General features: G+C 62.8%; 1 pseudogene; it reads left to right on the top strand.

Moving 5' to 3' along the window:
- Positions 1–14,188, top strand: part of LOC144193078 (titin-like) — a 47,419-nt pseudogene that overhangs the window by 10,671 nt on the left and 22,560 nt on the right.

The raw sequence follows: 14,188 nt of genomic DNA on the forward strand, positions 1-14,188 counted from the left end.
GGGCTTACCACTTCAGAATCCGACGACGGCAGCCAGATCTCAAACTACGTGGTGGAGAAGAAGGACAGGGCGGGCGTCAAGTGGACCAGGTGCAACCGCCAGAAGGTCACGGACCTCTCCTTCAGAGCCACCGGCCTGAGCGCCGGCCACGACTACGAGTTCCGGGTGAGCGCCGAGAACGCGGTGGGCTCGGGAGAGCCGTCCCTGCCGACCTCCTACTACAAGGCGGCCGATCCCAAGTAGAGGCCGGGCTCCCCCGCCTACGTGAGTGTGGTGGACTCCACGGCCAGCTCCATCACCGTCTCCTAGGGCAAGCCGCCGTCGGACGGGGGCAGCCCCGTCCAGGGCTACCTGGTGGAGGTCTGCAAGGCCGAGACGGAGCAATGGACCATGGTCACCCCCCCGACCGGCCTGCGTCTCAACAAATACCAGATCCCCCGGCTGAAAGAGGGCCAGGAATATCGAATTCAAGTGTGCGCCCTCAACAAGGTCGACGTGGGCGAGCCGGCCGTCCTCCCGGGAACCGCCAGAGCGGAAGAGAGGCTGGAGGCGCCTCAGATCCACCTGGACTCCGAGCTGCGCAAGGGAATATCCGTGAAGGCCGGCGGCTCGTTCAGGATACACGTTCCCTTCAGGGGCAGGCCCGCCCCCGAGGTGAAGTGGTCCAAGGACCAGGGCACCCCCACCAAAAAGGCGGTGGTGGAAAAGGCCCCCACCTTCACCCAGCTCTCCGTGGACTCCTGCGACCGGTGCGATTCGGGGAAGTACACGCTCACCCTCAGCAACGGCAGCGGCTCGGCCACCGAAGCGGTGGCCGTCAAAGTCCTGGACACGCCGGGGGCCCCGCTCAACCTGGCGGTGAAAGACGTGAGGAAGGACTCGGTCACCCTCGTCTGGGAGGCGCCGCCCAACGACGGGGGTTCCAAAGTCAAGAGCTACGTGGTGGACAAGCGGGAATCCACCCGCAAGGCCTACGGCAACGTCTCGGCCAAGTGCGCAAAGACCACCTTCAAGGTAGAGAACCTGACGGAAGGCGCCTCCTACTACTTCAGGGTCATGGCCGAGAACGAGTACGGCGTGGGCCAGGCGGCGGAGACCAAGACGGCGTCCAAGGCTTCCGAGGTACCGCTCCCCGTCGGCAACGTCTCCTTGGTGGACGTGACCAAAGTCAGCGTCTCCTTGGCCTGGGACAAACCCGAGCACGACGGGGGCAGTCGCATCGCCGGCTACCTGCTGGAGATGCAGCCCAAGGGTACGGACAAGTGGGGCGTCGCCGCCAACACCAAGACCTGCAAGGGCACGGCGACCGGCCTCACCGCCGGCACCGAGTACCTCTTCCGCGTCCTGGCCTACAACGAGAAGGGCAAGAGTGAGCCCAGGGCGCTGGCGGCGCCCGTGGTGGCCGCCGACGTCAGCCTGGAGCCCGGCGTGGCCGTGCCCTTCGACACCTACAGCGTGCCGGCCGGAAAAGACCTGACCCTGAGCTTCCCCGTCCTGGGCAGGCCCAAACCACGAATCGGCTGGACCAAGGACGGCCAGCTCCTCAAAGTCACATCCAGGGTCCACGTGCTCAACACTCCCGCCACCACCGGCATTCAGATCAGCCAGGCGTGCAAGGAGGACTTTGGCCAGTACACCGTCACGGCCAGCAACGACGCGGGCACCCTGAGCCGGAAGCTGGCCGTCATCATCCTGGACAAGCCGGGCCCGCCCGGCGGTCCGCTCCGGATCGGGGAGGTCGGCAACACCTTCGTCCACCTCTCGTGGGAGCCCCCCGTCTACAAGGGGGGTTGCCAGGTCAAGCATTACATTGTGGAAAAGAGAGAGACCACGGGCAACACCTGGCAGCCGGTGGCCACGCAGCTGGCCCGCACCGCTCTCAAAGTGAGCAAGCTCGAGACCGGCGGCGAGTACCAGTTTAGGGTGGTGGCGGAGAACTGATACGGAAGAGGCGCCCCTCTGGACTCCAAGGCGGTGACGGTCCCGTACCCCTACAAGCCGCCGGGCCCCCCGGGGACACCTTTCGTCAAGTCCGCCACCAAAGAGATGATGGTGGTGGAATGGAACGAGCCGGTCAACGACGGCGGGAGCGCCGTCAGCGGCTACCACCTGGAGAGCAAAGAGCGCAGCAGCATCTTGTGGAACAAGCTGAACAAGACCCCCATCGCCGACACCCTCTTCAAGATCTGCAACCTGGAAGAAGGCGTCTGTCAGGTTCATTAATAATTACCTTCGTCCGTAATTATCAATAACTGCAGGAAGACATCTTATTCAATTATTGACATTTAATTAAATAGAAATGGATACAACAGATAAAAAGCCTCCGGAGGGGAGCATTACAGCAAGTGTCCCTTACAACTTCCGAACGTCTCCTCGAATAGACGTTTTCGTCCCATTCTTATGGTCACAAGTTACAGAGTTGTTGATCATTCCATCACGTATGAGTAAAAACAACATCTGGGACTACAATAACAATCAAAGTATTTTACTAATAACAAAAACAGGGACTAGACCTAACAACATTTAGATTAGAGTAATTATACAACCTCCTTGACCTAAGAATCATATAATATAATCATAATCATATAATCGTTACATACAGAAAAACCCGAAGTGTACGGTTACATAACGATAACAATATTCTTGTTATTGTCCGAATATCCCTGTCCTCGTCACCAAGGGCCCACCAAATCTCAAGGACCCAGATTGGGTGGATTGTTTGTATAACCATCCTGGAACAGGCTGTCTAGGTTAAAGATGACTTGGTGTGACCTCAAGACTTTTGAAAAACAGAAAGAGAATGATTTAACAAAGTAATGAATTAATACAAAGAAAAGAAAGAGATTGATTTAATAAAGAAATGAATTAATATAACTATTATAATAATAAAACAGAATAAACCCAACAGCGTCGGATACGAGTTCCGGGTCTCGGCCCAAAATATCATGGGCGTGGGCCGGTGCAGCAAAGTCTCCGAGTCCTTCGTGGCCCACGACCCCTGCGACCCCCCCGGCGCGCCGCAGGCCCTGAGCGTCTCCAAAGAGCACATCCGGATCGGCTGGACCAAGCCCCGGTACGACGGCGGCAGCAAAGTCAACGGCTACATCGTGGAGAAGAGAGAGCCCGACTCCCCCGACGCCCGCTGGGTGCGGGAGAACTTCACCAATATCGCCGAGACCCAATACCAGGCGGGCAGTCTGACGGAGAACCGGCGATACGAGTTCAGGGTGGTGGCCCGCAACGCCGCCGGCGTCTTCAGCCCGCCCTCCGACAGCTCGGGGGCCATCACCGCTACTGACGAGGTGGAGCCGCCCGGGGCCTCCATGGACCCCAAGTACCGGGACGTCATCGTGGTCAACGCCGGAGAGAATCTCACCATGGCAAGCCGCTCCCCGACGCCGTCTGGCTCAAGGGAGGCAAGGAGCTGGCCGCGGCGCCGCGCGTCCAGATCAAGAATACCGCCAAACGCGCCGCCGTCACCATCAAGGATGTGACCAAATGGGACGGCGGCCAATACCAGCTGCTACTGAAAAACCTGGGGGGCAGCAAGAGCTTCCCCGTCACGCACAAAGTGCTGGACAAGCCGGGCCAACCCACGGGCCCCCTGAGGGTGACGGCCATCACGGCCGACGGCTGCGACGTGGCCTGGTCGGAGCCCGCCCTGGACGGCGGCGCCCCCATCCACCACTACCTCCTGGAGAAGCGGGAGACCAGCAGTTTGTCCTGGACGGTGGCCGCCGACGACATCGGCCGTCTCTGCCACCGATTGAGCAACCTGCTGGCGGGCAACGAGTACCTGCTGCGAGTCAGAGCCGTCAACAAGTACGGCACGGGCGACTACCTGGCGGGCGAGCCCTTCGTGGCCCGCAGCCCGTACAAGCCCCCGGGCCCCCCCGGCACGCCGGAGGCCGGCCAGATCACCAAGGATTCCATGCTGCTTTCGTGGGCCGTCCCGGAACAGACCGCCGGGGCCGACATCCTGGGCTACCACCTGGAGAAACGCGACCGAGACGGCGTGCGCTGGACCAAGTGCAACAGACAAAAACTGACCCAAACGCTCTTCACGGCCACGGGACTGAGCGCCCGTCACTTTTACGAGTTCCGGGTGGCGGCCGAGAACCGGGCCGGGGTGGGAGAGCTCAGCGAGCCGTCGCTCTTCTACAGAGCCTGCGACGCCACCCAGCCCCCCGGACCCCCTCGCCACCCCAAAGTGACGGACTACTCCAAGTCGTCCGTCTCGCTCTCCTGGTCCAAACCCGACTCTGACGGCGGGGCCTACGTCAAGGGCTACGTGGTGGAGATGCGCCAGTACGTGCCCCCGCCGGAGTCGCCGGAGGAGGAGGTGGAAGTGGCCCCGGCGGTGGACGCGCCGGCCCAAAAGGAGTGGCGCGTGTGCACGCCGCCCTGCGGCATCCAGGCCACCCGGCTGACCGTGGCCGACGTCACGGAGGGAGAAGAATACCAGTTCCGCGTGTGCGCCCTCAACTCGGAGGGCGTGGGCGAGGCCGCCCACGTCCACGGCACGGTGGTGGCCGTGGACAGGCTGGAGGCGCCGGAGATGGAGCTGGACGCCGACCTGCGGAAGGTGGTGTCGGTGCGCGCCGGAGGCACCCTGCGCCTGTTCGTGGCCATCAGGGGCAGGCCCCAGCCCGCCGTCAAGTGGCAGAAAGTGGACGGCGCTCTCGCCCAGCGCGCCCTGATCGACTCCACCGGCTCCTACACCATGCTGGTGGTGGACAACGTCAACCGCTGGGACAGCGGCAAGTACTCGCTGTCCCTGGAGAACGCCGGCGGCTCCAAGTCCGCCGTGGTGGCCGTGAGAGTCTTGGACACGCCCGGCGCACCCCAGAACCTGGCCGTGAAGGAGTTGACCAAGGATTCCCTGACCTGGGACGCCCCGGCGGCCGACGGCGGCTCCAAAATCACCAACTACGTGGTGGAGAAGCGGGAGTCGGTCCGCAAGGCCTACACCACCGTGGCCAGCAACTGCACGGCCAACGGCTTCAAGATCCAAGAGCTGCCCGAGGGGGGCGTCTTCTACTTCCGCGTCTGCGCCGTCAACCAGTACGGCCAGGGTCCCTCGGCCGAGACCGAGGAGGTCAAGGTGTCCCAGGTGCCCCTCCCGCCCGCCAACGTCGCCCTCAGCGACGTGACCAAGAGCAGCGTGTCGCTCTCGTGGGACAAGTGCGCCCACGACGGCGGCAGTAAAGTCATCTGCTACAACGTGGAATTCAAGCCCAAGGGCGGCGACAAGTGGGGCACGGCCTGCACGGTCAAGGCCACGGAGGCCACCGTTCCCAACCTCACCGCCGAGCAGAGCTACCTCTTCAGGGTGCTGGCCATCAACGAGAAGGGAAAGAGTCAACCCGGGGAGCTGGGCTTGCCCGTCCTGGTCAGGGAAGCGGCCATCCCGCCCTCCGTCTCTCCGCCCTTCACCGCTTACAGCGTGAAGGCCGGAGACGACTTGACCGTGGAGGTTCCCTTCGGCGGCAGACCCAAGCCTGCCGTCTCGTGGAAGAGGGACGGCCTCCCCGTCAAGCAGACCTAGCTGACGGTGGTGAACGGGGCCTCCTCCTCCAAGATCGTCCTGACCAAGGCCGGCCGGGAGCACGTGGGCGAGTACCAGATCACCGTGGCCAACGGCGCGGGAACGGCCACCTCCCACCTGCAGCTGGTCGTCCTGGACAAGCCCAGCCCGTCCACCGGCATCAGGGTGGACGCCGTGACCTCCGACAGCATCTCGCTCTCCTGGTCTCCCCCGGAATACGACGGCGGCTGCTGCGTGAGCAACTACGTGGTGCAGAAGCGAGATACCAACACGCAAGACTGGCAGATGGCGGCGGGCGACGTGGCCCGGACGGCCTACAAGGCCGTGCGCCTGGTGCACGGCGCGGAGTACCAGTTCCGCATCTACGCGGTCAACCGCTACGGCAAGAGCGCGCACGTGGACTCCCCCGCCATTACCGCTCGCTACCACTTCAAGCAACCCGGACCGCCTTCCACGCCCGCCGTGAAGCTGGCCACCAAGTCTCACATGCTGGTCACCTGGAACGAACCCGTCTACGACGGCGGCAGTCCCGTCCTGGGCTACCACCTGGAGCGCAAGGAGCGCGCCAGCATCCTCTGGACCAAGATGAACAGGGGAATGATCCGGGACTCGGAATACAAGGTGGGCGGGGTGGAGGAGGGCGCCGTCTACGAGTACCGCGTCTACGCCCAAAACATTGCCGGCATCGGCAAGGTCAGCAAGGCCTCGGAGCCCGTGGCGGCGCAGGACCCCTGCGATCCCCCCGGCGCCCCCGTGGTCACCTCCGTGGGCAAAAGCTCCGTCTCCCTGTCTTGGGACAAGCCCCAGTACGACGGCGGCGCCAAGGTGTCCGGTTACGTGGTGGAGAGCAGGGAGCTCCCGGAGGGCCGCTGGACCAGGTGCAACTTCACCAACGTGCCCGAGACCCACTATCGGGTGACGGGCCTGACGGAGAACGCCCAGTACCACTTCCGCGTGGTGGCCAAGTACGCGGCCGGCCTGCTGAGCCCGCCCTCCGACCACACGGGACCCGTGGCCGTCAAGGACGACGTGGAGCTGCCCCGCATCGTGATGGAAGTCAAGTACCGGGAGACCGTGTCGGTCAAGGCCGGCGCGACCCTGAAGATTCAGGCCGACGTGGCCGGCCGCCCCGCCCCCGTGCTGGCCTGGTGCAAGGACGGCGGTGAACTGCTTCCCCGAGCCAGAATCCAGATCCTTTCCACCGACACGGCCACCTCGGTGACGGTGAAGGACTGCGTCCGGGGAGATTCGGGCCGCTACGTCCTCACACTGCAGAACATCGCCGGCAAGGTCAGCACGCCCATCCATTGTGTGGTCCTGGACAAACCGGGGCCCCCCGCCGGGCCCCTGCAGGTGACGGATCTGACGGCCCAGGGATGCACGCTGTCCTGGGGTCCGCCCCAAGAAGCCGGCGGCGCCGACATCACGCGCTACGTGCTGGAGAAGCACGAGACCAGCCGCCTGGCCTGGACGCTCATGAAGGACGACGTGACCAAAACCTATCACGCCGTGACGGGACTGCTCAAGGGCAACGAGTACGTCTTCAGGGTCTCGGCCGTCAACAAACACGGGAGCGGCGAGACCTTGGAGAGCCACGCCGTCAAGGTGGCCGATCCGTACTCCCCGGCCGGCGCGCGGCTCGACGTCGACGTCACCGACGTGGCCGGAGATTCCATGAGGCTGGTGTGGCGCCCGCCGGCCAGCGACGGCGGCAGCCCCGTCGCCGGCTACGTGGTGGAGCGCCGGGAGAAGACGGCCATGCGCTGGATCCGCGTCAACCGGGATCTCATCGCCGACTGCCACGCCTCGGTCACCAAGCTGCGCCGGGGTTGCGAGTACGACTTTAGGGTCTACGCCGAGAACGCCGCCGGTCTGAGCCCGCCCAGCGAACTGTCCGCCTCCTTCCGAGCCCCGGACCCCCTGACGGTTCCCGCCGCACCCTCCAAGCCCAAGATTGTTCACTCTACCCGGGACAGCGTGTCCATCGTTTGGAAAGCGCCCGCCGATAATGGCGGCGCCCCCATCCTGGGATACACCGTGGAATACAGGGACTACGTAGGCAAGCTGGCCATGGAGGGGGAAGGATATGAAGAGGAGGAAGAGGAGGAAGAGGAGGAGGAAGAGCCGCAGAGATGGCTGGAAGCCATGGCGCTCACCAAGAGCTTGGAGATGACAGTCACCGGCCTAAAAAACGCCGCCCAATATGAATTCTGCGTCAAAGCCATCAACAAAATGGGAAGCAGCGTGCGCAGCCGGTGCTCGGACGCCGCCGCCGCCACCGAGAGGACGGCGCCGCCCACGTTCGACGCCGACGTGGAGACGCGCAAGGTCCTGGTGGTGAAGCGCGGCCTGGCCTTCACCCTCAAGGTTCCCTTCAAGGGTCAACCCGTTCCCTCGGCCGTATGGTCCAAGGAGGGCACCGACCTGAAGGCCAGGGGAACCGCTGAGGCCAGCGACTCCGACGCTTCGCTGACCATCGAAAACTCGGGCAGGAACGACTCCGGAGAGTACCGCCTGACCATCGCCTCCGACTTGGGAGAGGCCACTTTGCCGCTGAGCGTCAAGGTGCTGGACTCCCCGGGCCCCCCGCTCAACGTCAAGGTTTCGGCGGTCACTCGGGACTCGGCCGCTCTCACGTGGGAAGCCCCCGACAACGACGGCGGCGACGCCGTCAAGGCCTACCACGTGGAGAAGCGCGAGGCCAGCAAGAAGGCCTGGGTTTCCGTGACCACCAACTGCCACGCCCCGGCCTGCAAAGTAGAGGACCTGCTGGAAGGGGCCGTCTATTACTTCAGAGTAATGGGGGAGAATGAGTATGGAGTGGGCGTACCTCAGGAAGTGAAGGCCGGCACCAAGATCACAGGTAAGCTCCCGTCCGAGGCCCCAATCCGGCCAAATCCGGCCAAATCCGGCCAAATCCGGCCAAATCCGGCCAAATCCGGCCCACTCACTCCTCAATTGTCTTTGCAGAGGTGCCCAGTCCGCCCGCCAAATTGGGAGTGGCCGACGTCACCAGGGACAGCGTGACCATCGCCTGGACGCGGCCAGAGTACGACGGCGGCAGCCGAGTCAAGGCCTACCTGCTGGACGCCCTGGAGAAGGGCCAGACCAAATGGGTCAAGTGCGCCACGGTGAAGACCACCAGCCACACCGTCAAAAGCCTGCGGGAAGGCGCCGAGTACTTCTTCAGAGTGCGAGCCGAGAACCACGCCGGTCTGAGCGAGGCCAAAGAGATGATTGCACCCGTCCTCGTCAAAGAAATTCTGGGTAATTCCCCGGCCCGCCGTCTCCGCGGCCGAGTTCATCCGTCCGATCAAATGTCACCGCCAGAGTCTTCTCTTTGACCCCGCTACGGGGCTTGTTCTACCCGGCCCCGCTGAGCCGACTTTTGCTTGAATTTTGACAGAGGCTCCAGAGTTCGACCTGAAGAACTACCCCAAAAATACCGTCTACGTGAGAGCCGGATCCGACCTGACCTTTGACATCCCGCTGAGCGGCAAGCCGATGCCAAAAGTCAGCGTGTCCAAGAACAACGTGCCGGTCAAGGGATCCAAGAGACTCTCCGCCCGGGTCACCCCCGACAGCCTGAGCGTCAGCCTGGAGCAAAGCGTCGCCGGCGATGCCGGGAAGTACCAACTGAGTGCCAGCAATGCGGGCGGCGCCAGCCAGATCTCGGTGAACGTGGTGGTGCTGGATAGGCCCGGACCACCCCTGGGGCCCGTGGAGATCCTGGAGGTGGGAGAGAGTACGGCGCACCTGAAATGGACTCCTCCGGAGTACGACGGCGGAAGTCCCGTCACCAACTACGTGCTCCTGAAACGGGAAACCAGCACCCCCACCTGGACAGAGGTGTCGGCCAACGTGGCGCAGAGCCAGATCAGAGCCACCAAGCTGACCAGGGGAGAGGAGTATCAGTTCCGAGTCAGGGCCCAGAACCGTTACGGTCTCAGCGAGCACCTCGACAGCAAGCCGGTGACGATCCGGCTTCCTTTCGGTGAGTCGCCGGGCGGATTTTCTTTTCTCCGACCCCCCCCCCCCCCCCCCCACGCACCCTTCCCAAAGCCACCGCCAACTGACTTGTGGCTCTGCGCTTTGAATTCCAGTGGCTCCGGGGCCTCCGTCCACCCCCTGGGTTAGTTTTGTCTGTCGAGACAACCTGACCGTCTGCTGGAACGAACCGGTCAACGACGGCGGCAACGCCGTGACGGGCTACCACCTTCACATGAAGGAAAGGAGCAGCATCCTCTGGCAGAAGATCAACAAAAGCGCCATAGCGGGGAACCAGATGCGGGTCAGCAACATCTGCCCGGGTCTCATCTACGAGTTCAAGGTCACGGCAGAAAACGCCGCCGGGGTGGGCAAAATGAGCAAGACCTCGGAAGAGGTTCTGGCTATCGACGCGTGCGGTGAGTAGCCCTTCTTCTCTGTCACCTATTCGCCGGCCAAGTGGCGGCGAGGCGACGTGGTGCCACGTCCTAACCCTAATTGAAAAGCAAGTATAATGATTATCTTTGTACTGGCTCTTGACTAATTCCTTTCAGTTCACAAAGATAATCATTTTACCTGTTTTTTAATATTAAACACATTATCAATAAGCAGCCATTCTAAAAATGAGTTCATTCTTTGACTTTTAGCTTTTTGTGATGCATTACTGGTCCCCGCTTGACTTTTTTTCTTCTCTTTGGATTTCTTCTGTTCTGAATGCCCTTGTTATTCCTCAATGAATGTTAACTGTAAGGGGCCGCCTGTGGCCCGCGGGCCGTGGTCGGAACCCCCCCGCACAAACACGACCGGGGGCGGGGCCAGCGCGTCGGTGGCGCGACGTCCGCTCGGCCAGCTAACCGGCCTAACCTAATGGCGACGCGCCGTTGTGTCCGCCACAGAGCCCCCCGCAAATGTCCGCGTCAGCGAAGTCACCAAGAACTCGGTGCGCCTGACCTGGCAGAGGCCGCCGTACGACGGCGGCAGTAAGATCAGCGGCTACAGCGTGGAGAGGAGGGATGCGGCTAGCGGAAGGTGGGTGAAGGCCAACTTCACCAACATCCCGGAGATGGGCTTCACGGCGTCCGGACTGACTCAGGACGAGACCTACGAGTTCAGGGTGTACGCCAAAAACGCCGTGGGCTCCGTCAGCAACCCTTCTCTGATCGCCGGCCCGGTCCCTTGCGTGGACGCCTGCGGTGAGTGCTCCTTCCGTCCCTCTACGGCTCTCGTGGGTTTCGCCGCCGGGCGGGGCCGTCATCCGCCCGCTCAGTCGCGCAGGCGCCCCGGCCATCGACCTGCCTCCCGAGTACCTGGACGTGGTTCGCTACAGAGCCGGAACCTCGGTTAAGATCCGAGTGGGAATCCTCGCCGTGCCACTGCCCGGCATCGAGTGGCTGAAGAACGGAAGGGAGCTGGTGGCCTCTTCGTCCTTGTGCGTGGAGAGCACAACGGACTCCTCGGCCATTTTGATCAAGGACGCCACGCGCCAACACACCGGCTCTTATGAGATCAAAATCAAGAACACACTGGGCTCAGCTAGCGCCACCATCGCCATGGAGATCCTGGGTAGGTGCATTTTTTTTCTTCTTTTGCGGTCGCCTCTGAATAGTTGTTTTGGTTTTTAAGGCCAAGCCCACTTGACTCTTTCTCAGACAAACCCGGACCGCCGAGCGGAAGCATCAGCTTCAACCTCGTCACGGCAGACCGGATCGCCTTCCGCTGGGAGCCCGTGTGCGAGGCCGACCTGGGAGGCTCCCAGGTGACGCACTACATCGTGGAGAGGCGCGAAACCAGTAGAGTGGTCTGGGCGACCGTCTCGGAGGATCACCGGCAGACGTACATCTCGGTGGGCAAACTGGTGCGGGGAAACGAATACGTCTTCCGCGTCATGGCCGTCAACAAGTACGACGTGGGAGCCCCGCTGGAGTCGGAGCCCGTGGTGGCAAAGAATGCTTTCGGTAAGCCCGGGGAGCACCCCGGCCTTTCCGCCCGGAGCCTTTCCGCCCGTCGGGTGCCTTCGGGCAACCTTCTCACCTCTGGTTTCTGCCCGTCTCCCTCCGCCAGTCACCCCGGGGCAGCCGCACACTCCCGAAGTCAGCCTCATTACCAAGACCACCATGGTGGTGGAGTGGGAAAGTCCGGGCGTAGACGGCGGTAGCGCGGTGATCGGCTACTTCCTGGAGCGGCGTGACAAGAAAAGTCTGCGCTGGTTCCGCGTTTACAAGGAGCCCATTCCCGACAACAAAAAGACCGTCTACCACCTCACCCAAGGGAACCGGTACCAGTACCGCGTCTGCGCCATCAACAGGGCCGGAGAAGGCCCCTTCTCGGAAGAATCCGACTTTTACGAGGCCGCCGATCCCATCGGTGAGTCGTCCGGGTCACCGCTTTGGGGAAGGCGCCACCGAGTCGGGCGCCCTCGCCGACGACTTCTCTCGGTTTTTCCAGAATGCCCCGACGAGCCTCGCAAGCTGAAGGTGCTGGATTCCACCAAGACCTCCATCACTTTGGCCTGGTCCCAGCCCGAATGGGACGGGGGCAGCCAAGTGACCGGCTACGTGGTGGAGAAGCTGGTGGAAGGAGAGGAGGACTGGGCCACGCTCACGTCCAAAGGAGAGGTCAAGACCACCGAGTACACCGTCCACGACTTGAAGCCGGACGTCAACTACTTCTTCCGAGTTTCTGCCGCCAACTGCGCGGGCCGCGGGGAAGCCCTGCAGATGAGCGAGCCCGTCCAGGCTAAAGATATCCTGGGTAGGTGTGACTCCACGCTTCACCCTTTCTTCTGGAAGGGAAAACCGGACGTGGCAAATTGACCGGCTGTCTTCCTTCCACAGAGGAAGCTCAGATCGACTCCGACGTGGCCACGAGGACCCACTACATCGTGAAGGCCGGCAAGGACGTGGAGCTCTCGGTTCCGCTGAAGGGACGACCTTCGCCCTTCGCTTCCTGGAGCAAAGGAGACTCGCGCATCGACGACGGCCCCTCCTACGAATTCCACCACTCGGACACGGCCACCGTCCTGGTTTTGCGGCGGATCACCAAGCTGGACACCGGCAAATATAGCGTCAAGATCCAGAACGGCGTGGGGGAGCCCAAGACCCTGAGCTTGTGGGTGAAGGTCCAGGACACCCCGTCTCAGTGCAGGAACCTGAGGCTGAAAGACGTGACCCGCGGAAGAGTCACCCTGTGCTGGGAGAGCCCCTCGCTGGACGGGGGCGCCGAAATCACCAACTACATCGTAGAAAAGAGGGACTCCTCCAAGAGATCCTACTCGGCGGTGAAGACCAGCTGCGGCGTGGAGGACCTTTCGGAGAAGACGTCCTACTTCTTCCGCGTCCTGGCCGAGAACGAGAACGGCGTGGGCGAAGCCTGCGAGACTCCGGAGCCGGTGAAGGCCACGGAATGCCCCAGCCCCGTCAGACAAGTCTCCGTGAGGGACTCCTCCAAGACCTCGGTCACCCTGCAGTGGCTGAAGCCCGACCACGACGGCGGCAGCATCATCTCCGACTACGTGGTGGAGAGGAAAGCCGCCGGCGGCGAGGACTGGTCGCTGGGAGGGACCAGTCGCCACTGCCACTTTGAGGTCCCCAAACTCAAGGAGCACTCGGAGGTGTTCTTCAGAGTGGCCGCTCGAAACGAGAAGGGTCAGGGCGACTATGTGAAGACGGGGCCCGTCAAGGTGGCGGACTACGTCATCACCCCCGAGGCCAGCCTGGCCGAGTACCCGGACGGGAGGATCTGCGTCCGCCTGGGACACAACGTCCACCTGGAGCTGCCGTACCGGGGCAAACCAAAGCCCTCGCTGTCGTGGCTGAAGGACAACCTTCCCCTGAAGGAGAGCGAGCGGGTCCGCTTCAAGAAGACCGACGACAAAGCCACCCTCACCATAAAGCGGGTGAAGAAAGAGAACGAGGGCAAGTACACCCTGACGCTGGACAACGTGATCAGCAGAAAGTCCTTCCACGTCCACGTCCTGACCCTGGGTCCCCCGTCCAAGCCCCTCGGGCCCCTCCGCCTGGACGAGGTCAGGGCGGAGAGCGTGCTGATCTCCTGGGACCAGCCCAACGACGACGGCGGCGGAGACATCGCTTGCTACACGGTGGAGAAGCGGGACGCCTCTCGCCCCGACTGGAAGATGGCCTGCTCGGCCGTGCGGGACACGCAATTCAGAGTGCCCAACCTGATCAAGGGGCTCCAGTATCAGTTCCGAGTGTGCGTGGAAAACCGATGCGGCGCCAGCGAAGCCTTGCTCTCTCAGGTGGTCCTGGCCAAGCACCAGTTCAAGGCCCCGGGCCCGCCCGGCAAGCCCCTGGCCTACAACGTCACCAACGACGGCATGACCGTCCGCTGAGAGAGGCCCAGCTACGACGGCGGCACGCCCGTCCAGGGCTTCCACCTGGAGAAGAGGGAAAAGAACAGCATCCTGTGGCAGAAGGTCAACGCGGCGCCCATCAAGGACAACGACTACAGGGTCCCGGATCTCATCGAAGGCCTGGAGTACTCCTTCCGGGTCTGCGCGCAGAACGACGCCGGCTGCGGCCGGGCCGGCGACGCCAGCGAGCCCGTCATGGCCGTCAGTCCCGTCGGTGAGTTTGGACCGCGGCCGCGCGCCCGTCCAGTGCGCGTCGTTACTCCGGAAAAAATGCCTTTTGT

This window comes from Stigmatopora nigra, unplaced genomic scaffold, assembly GCF_051989575.1.
Source record: "Stigmatopora nigra isolate UIUO_SnigA unplaced genomic scaffold, RoL_Snig_1.1 HiC_scaffold_62, whole genome shotgun sequence".
NCBI classification, from domain to species: Eukaryota; Metazoa; Chordata; class Actinopteri; order Syngnathiformes; family Syngnathidae; genus Stigmatopora; species Stigmatopora nigra.